Source organism: Passer domesticus, chromosome 20 (genome assembly GCF_036417665.1).
Source record: "Passer domesticus isolate bPasDom1 chromosome 20, bPasDom1.hap1, whole genome shotgun sequence".
Taxonomy (NCBI): domain Eukaryota; kingdom Metazoa; phylum Chordata; class Aves; order Passeriformes; family Passeridae; genus Passer; species Passer domesticus.
In genome coordinates, this window is record NC_087493.1 from 2,730,824 (window position 1) to 2,738,097 (window position 7,274).

General features: G+C 44.7%; 1 long non-coding RNA gene across 2 annotated transcripts; it reads right to left on the minus strand.

Annotated features, from left to right (window-relative positions):
- Positions 1-1,141: 1,141 nt before the first annotated feature.
- On the minus strand, positions 1,142-6,477 carry LOC135284177 (uncharacterized). Of its 2 annotated transcripts, none has more exons than XR_010349641.1 (3): positions 5,679-6,477; positions 2,541-2,666; positions 1,142-1,927 (listed from the first exon to the last, which is right to left on the minus strand). It is a non-coding gene; the product is annotated as an uncharacterized LOC135284177 (long non-coding RNA). The 2 variants fall into 2 exon arrangements; XR_010349642.1 differs by lacking the exon at positions 5,679-6,477 and adding an exon at positions 5,472-5,621.
- Between the last annotated feature and the right edge of the window lie 797 nt (positions 6,478-7,274).

A 7,274-nucleotide genomic window follows, 5' to 3' on the forward strand; every position in this document is an offset into this window, starting at 1 on the left:
CTTGGGCTGCCATCGAGACAGATGTTGTTACCATCTGGGAAGATGTTAAATGGAGCCTTTCTGTTCCCTTTTTCCATTGAAATGCCCCAAATGTAAATAGTAGACACAAAAACATTTATAAATGATGCTGTCTTTTTTCCCCCCGCAGAGGCCGTGGTTGTCTCCCCGGCACTTCCAGCTCGGCTTTTAAAGGTTTTTCCAGTGACACACTCCCAACGTGTCCAGTGACAAATGATGTAACGTGTTGCTGGCCCAGGGGGGCTGTGCAGGGGAGCCCTGGCTTTCATTACATTTTGCACGCAAACATTTTCTCTCTCACAAACCCCGCAGCACCACCACACCTCCCGCAGCCCGGGGTGCCAGGGCAGCACCAAAATACCAAAAAAAACTGCCACAAAGGGCTGCCACTCCCTCTGAGCTCACCCTGGACTTTTGTGGGATGGGTACCCGTGGGAGATATTCCACACTGGAAACCCTGAGGGAATCTGGCATCCAGCTCATGAAAGCTGCCCCTGCATTTCCAGAAACCAGGAGTAAACTGGGCTCAAACACCAGCTCTGGCTCTGGAAAACGCAGCCTCCACCCTGGCAATGCTTTGTTTGGGGCTTGTTTTTCTGAGAGGAACAAGTTCCAGCAGTGTCACTGAAAGGAAAGGTTTCCTTTGAGTCCCTGGCTGTAGCTTTATGCCCGTGACACCGAGGGCAGATAGAGTTTTGCTGAAAGAAGAGTGCTTTTTGGAGCATTGCTTATTTGGTTTGGGGCACTAATATAAACTGTGCTGGCAAATCCTTTCTCCTGTAGGCAAAGGTTAAGTAGTCCATTGATTTAATTGGCTTAAAGTTAAGTAGGTGTCTACAAGATTAGAGCCCGAGAGCAGCCCTTCATTTCAAGCTGGCTTCCTTCTTCCTCTGACATCACAAAAAATCTTCAGGGAGCTTTTTTTTCTCCCCAGCTTTGAAACTTCAACGTTATCTTTCGTCAGCATCTCAGAAGTTGGCAGAAAGATGCAAAGCCGAGGTTTTATGATATTTTCATCTCCCTCTGGCTTCGTTCCTCGTGCAGCTTCACAAGCAGCAGAAGACACATTTGTCCTGCACCACGACCACATCTGAGGGAGCTCAAGGAGCAGCTCGGCTTTTTAGACTCAGCTTGGTATTTTAAATGCTGAATTCAAAGTTTTCAACCCATTTTTGTACTGTTTGCCCAGGTTTTATAGGCTGGCTGCAGAGACAATTCCATGGAAATTGAGATATAAAATGGGCAGAGTGTCCCAGGCTCCTTGAGATCATTTTCCCTGGAGGAGCAGCCACCATCCCATGATTTCCACATGGAAATGCTGAAGGTTTGAGTAACCTTTTACTGCAAAGAGCCTCTCAGCCCAGTGACTCCTCCACATACTCATCACCCACCCACCCAAATCAGTATTTTGGGAGTGGGAGCACCGCTGTGGGTGTCTGGAGCTTCACCGCTGGAAAGCACAGAAAGTTGAAGCAGAAATCAGAGTCCAAAAGATGAGGGAAAATGACTTTAAAGGGTCTTCTGTGTAATTTTTACCTATTTGAGTCTGTGCTTCCTCTCTGTCAAAAACCTCCTGCATCAAAACTCTCCCAGCCTCATCTCCAACTGAACCAGTATTTGGAAGACATCTGCTTCAAGTTGGAAGGCAATTATTTTACAAAACCCCTCTCCTTTCTATTTTTGGTAATTTCTTAATACTCCAGAAGCGTCTTGAATTATACATGTTTATTACAGATGTTTGCAATGCATACCTGGCTCCCTGGAGCACATTTAATATTCATATATTAGATTATATGATTAAATCTTTATTGGAGACATCTTCTAGCACAATTTTCCATTGCAGGATGTTTGGAAGAACAACTGAAGATGAATTTAGGGCTTCAAAGATCCTTTCTTGTTATTCATTGTCCTGTTTAGGATGGAAATAATGGATGAAGAAACAGGTGGGAATCTCCTTCTTCCTTCCACAGCAGCATCATTCTCTCCAAAGGGAGTTCCAAGGACACTTCAAGGGGGTGAAAACAACTCCATCCAAGAGTCCCACTGAAATCAGGGCACTTTAATTCATCCACTTGTGCTTTAAACTCTTCAGAATGGGAACAGAGTTTCCTTTCTGCTCCCAAAACCCCCACCAAAAGGAAATTTTGGGTTTGTCTCTCTCATAAACACTTTCAGTAAAAGGAATAAATGAAAAAAATAGAACTGGGACATCTGGGAGAAAACATAGATTAGGTTTTGACAGATATTGAGATGTTAAAGATGCAGATAAATGCAGCTTGGTTTTGGGATCTCAGATGGTTTGGACTGGTTTGGGGTTGGTATTGGCATCTCACATGGGTTGGGCTGGTTTGGGGTTGGTATTAGGATCTCAAATGGGTTGGGTTTGGTATTGGGATCTCAGATGCGTTGGGTCAGAAGGGACCAAATTCCAATTCCAAAGCTCTGCCATGGGCAGTGACGCCTTCCAGGAGCTCCATCCCAGCTGGCGATTGGTCTTTGTGATCCTGAAGGCCTTTTCCCACCTGGAGGACCCCAGGTGCAGATGTTAGGGGCTGTGAGGTGCAGGATGTGCTCGGGGTACGTTCCTCGTTCCCATTTGGCAAACCCTGGGACTGGCAGTGCCTTCAGTCACGTACGGTGGGATTTTCCTGCCAAAAAAGAACGGGAGCTCTGATTGAAACCCGCAGATCCCTTAATGCAGAAATTACCCATTAAACAAGATAAGAGCAGAGCAATCCCTGCTGGAATGAGAGCTGGGTGTTTGTGCAAACACTCGGATCTGAGCAGGGAACATCTGTGGGTCCTGCTGCTGGGAACATCTGTGGGATGGACACTCCACTTTCCCTTTTCAGCTGGCTGGGCTGTGGGATGGACACTCCACTTTCTCCTTTCAGCTGGCACTTGGAAGGGCTCTGCTAATTGCTTATCTCCTTCTCTTATCTGATCACCTCCCCCAGCCGTGCTCTGCCTCTCCGGTGTGAGTTGTTAAAGGGGTTTTCAACTGTGCAAAGCCCTGACAGAGACAGGTTCAAAAACCCAGAATAAACAGCCCCGGGGGTTGTCTTTTCCCTGTTTCCTCAGCTGATTATCTGAGAACAATCAGACTGCACCGTGCTTTCTTTGGATCTGGCCGTGCCCTTACGGAGTTCCAGGAGAATGCAAAATGAGCATGCATCGTGTTGGAGCAGGCAGAGGCTGCTCGGGGTGGCTGAGGAGCTGAGCTCTGGATTTCCCCTCCTTCCCAGGCAAGGGGGTCATAAATCCATCATTTCATAATTTAATACATTTGACCACATGGATCTCCCTGAAAAAGCCATGGAAACATGGAATGTTTGGGTGGCAAGGGACCTTAAAACCCATCCAGGGTCCCATGGGCAGGGACACCTTCCACTATCCCAGGTTGCTCCAAGCTGGCCTTGGACGTTTTGACACTCTGGACAGCCTGGTTCCATTTGGTTCCCTGTGGGAAAATTCTTGGATCTCAAAACAGTTCCTGCGTTGGGAATAATCCAGCCTAGGAGTGTCCAGTAATTCCAGGTTTAACACAAATTCCAGGGCAGCTGCAGGATGGAATTTTACTTTGCCCTTTACCCATTCTCCATTTCATCTCTAACCAGAAGAGAGCAGCCATCCCACCAGACTGGGGATTTAAAGGAATAAGCTTGGATTGCCTTTGGAGCAGACAAACAGGGCTGAAGCACTGAGGGAGAAATGAATTTAAATGCTTTTTGTGTTTATTTGACTTAAGCAGGTCCATTTTCCCTGCACCAACCCACGGGTGCTTCCTGGAGAAGTCAGACATCCCCAGCCATTCCTGTGACAGGCACTCGCTGCATCAGACAAAATAAATTAACAAAAATTTAATTAGTTTGTAGCATTCCTGTCAAAACTGACAACTCAAACATGGGGAAAAGATCATGTTTTTCCCCGGGGAGCATTTTTTATTTCTTTTTTTTTGCTCTCTGTCTGAGGGGGAACACGAAGTTGCCGAGCTATTTTTGGGTTTTACATGGCCTACTGCTTCCTGTGCTGTGGGAGGGTTCAGGAGTGAGGCCATAAAGGAATTGAATTTCCTTCTCTCCCTTCAGGACTGTGGATACGGACCCTCTGCTTATTTACATTCTCCCTGACAGGTTTTCCTGTAATCCCCATGGGATCCTTGACATGGATTTCCATCACAGAAGGTCCTTTCAAAGGATTATGTCTTGGTCCTGGCCTAACTCCGTGGATATAAATACATGGATGGATATCTTAGGAATAACTCAGATGAATTTCCTACAGCTAGGAAGAATTCCCCTCAGAAAAAAATCCCAAAATATCACTCAGAACCAGAATTTATTAACGTATTCACATCTCCCACTTCCAAACCCATTTCCCACCTCCTTTTCAGTTGTTAATTGTGGTGACAATTGTTAATTGTGGTGGAAATTGTTGGATGTCACAGTGAAACTGAGGTGACAATTGTTGAATGTGACAAACAGGGATATATCAGATAAATATAAACATAATATAAATATAACATATAGAAATATAATATATAATGTATTAGATATATACAATATATATTATATATTGTGGTGACAATTGTTGGATGTAACAAACAGTGAAATATCAGAGAAACAGAATCATAATGTAATTATAATATATAAATGTATAAATAAAAATATATAAATATATAAATATACAAATATAAAGTATATAAAATATATAAATAAAAATAAAATTAAAAATTATATATATAAAATAGAAATATAATGTCCCAAAAGCAGTCCTGGGAGATGTCTTGCAGGGAGGATGTAATTCTAGAGGAGCTCCCACATCCTGGTCTGGCACAGAGAAGGTTTGTGGTTGGAGTAGCTGCATGCTGGAATCAGCTCAGTAATGATTTTGGGCCTTGAAAGCAGCTACTAATTATTTTAATTAAACAATTATCCAGGAGATCAAATATATAGCAAATAATAAATCTCGCAGTTTGGGAGTATCATGCATTTCACACAGATAAGCATCAGTGAAATATAATAGACTTGAGTGTTATTGTTAATTTTGACTTGGGGCTTACAAATCACAGCTCCCCTGAGCTCTGCAAGATCCAGGTAAAGCAAGAAATCCAAGTAAAACCTCTTTAATTCTTGTTTTCCAAAGAAAACCTTGCCTTTGGTTTTCATCTCCCTGATTGTGGTGGGGGAAGGTCTGTCTGGGATGGCAGTGACTCCCTCTGGCTCTGCTGGACCCCTCAGCAGGGAAAAGTAGAGTTTAATTAATTATTTGAAGGATTTCTGTGGTGTTGGGTGCTGTTGGTAGCTCACATCCTCAGGGAATCCTCTCCTCCCTCACGTGTGGCCAGGAAGAATCAGGAGAGGATTCTTCACTGGGTGTGGAATGAGGGAGGGAGACAAAACACGGGAATGCTCCCCTCAGAAGCAAGCTTCAGGAGTTTAAACAATGATATTTACCCCAAAATGGAGGCCCCAAATCTGTGGTCCTGCCCTGAGTGCCCAATGCCATTTTTTGGGCCACTCTGGCAGCACCACCCCCCTTCCCAGCCCTGCCCAGATGTGGAGCTTGTGAGGTCACAGAACAGAACTACTGCATTAAAACTTAATTAATTCCATGCATCTTATTAAATCAATAATAATCCCTGGGTCCTGAGTGCTTCTTACAGTCCAAGACTGGATTAATTCCTGGATCTGAGCCAGCAGCTTCCCAGTCTGCCCAGTTCAGGCACAAAGGAGAACATTTCCAAGTCAGTAACCATGGGGTGATTTGTGACATGTCAGGAATATCCAGGGAAACCCTGGAGAAGGGAAATCCATCTTCTGCTTGGGAAGAAGAGGTGAATAACTCTTGGAAACCCAACACATGTTACCTTCCCCCACTTCGTTCCAAAGCCTGTCCCAAGGTGGAAGATCAGTAGTTTGCAACTGAAAGAATTCCATATAAAATAAGAAAGGGAACAGATTTCCAGGTGCAGAATTGGTACCAAAAGGGAGCCACTGCCTGTCCTCCACTGAGGGAACATTTATTCAGCAATTAGGTTGTAATGGCAAAACTTTCAAGGCAGCACTGGGCAGAAAGTCAAAATCTACATTTTAAGGCGATATTTTAGGTCCCCTACAATGCACAGGAGCCTGAATGATTTTTCTTTCCCTGTAACACAAGAATTTGTCTTCCTACAGAGGCGATAAATGCAGATATCCCATAAAATCCATTTAATTCAGCTTCTCTGAATTTCTCACCTGAATCCCAGAGATGGATGATACAACATCACTATGGGGTGTTCACTCTAAAATTTAAAAGGTTTTGAGATTAATTACATTCTTTAAATTAAAGACTTGAGGGAAAACAAACACAGCGATTGGTTTGCAAGTTTAAACCAATGCTTGAAGGATTCTCCCATTATGGAATCAGTGATTTTGCACAGAATCCCAGAATAGTTTGGGATGGAGGGGACATCATCTGCCATGGGCAGAGACACCTTCCACCAGCCCAGGTTCCTCCAAGGTGGCCTTGAACACTTCCAGGGATGACAATGTGCAGTTCAGGAAGATGTTCAATGGTTCAGTGCTGCTCATTCCATGGAATATTTAACCTGGCAGAGCATCCAAAGCCCTGCCTGTGCTGCTGTGCTGTGCTCAGCTCACCTCCCTCAGGGACTGTCCCATGCCAGGAGCAGCCCTGTGCTCAGGAAGGGTCTGACTCTCATCAGCTTTGCCCTAAACTTAATTTCTTGCAAATGTAATGCAAATAGAGTAAGAACAAGGCCCAACTCAGCTGTTCTGGAGATGTTCCCTGCACTGAGGGCAGGACTTGGCCCAGGACAGAGGAATTACTCCTGGGAGATGAGCTGTACAAAGAAATAGGAGTGTGAAGAGCTGAGAAATCTCTTTGTAACTCCTCAGCTTCCTTTTAATCAGGAATATTGACACAACCAGCTCTGCAGTGTGCTGCAACCTGGGAGTCTGGAGTGCTGGAAAGAACTGGAGTTTTAATAAAAAATAAAATAATCTTTGAAGAGAGTGTGAAAACGCCAGAATCCAGAGAGTAGATGGCAAACTGAGCTCCAGAGCAGGGAGATGGCTGCAGGTCCCATCCCCTCCCCAGTCCTTGTTTATCCCTGCTGTGCAGCCAATGCAGGACTGGGGAGGGAGGGAGGGAGGGGGGTGCATTGCCATGAAAGCTTCCCCCATCCTTTTTTCTCCTCTCTCTCTGCTGCCCCTGATATATTAAGCTGCATTCCAGCCAGCTTCAAGGACATG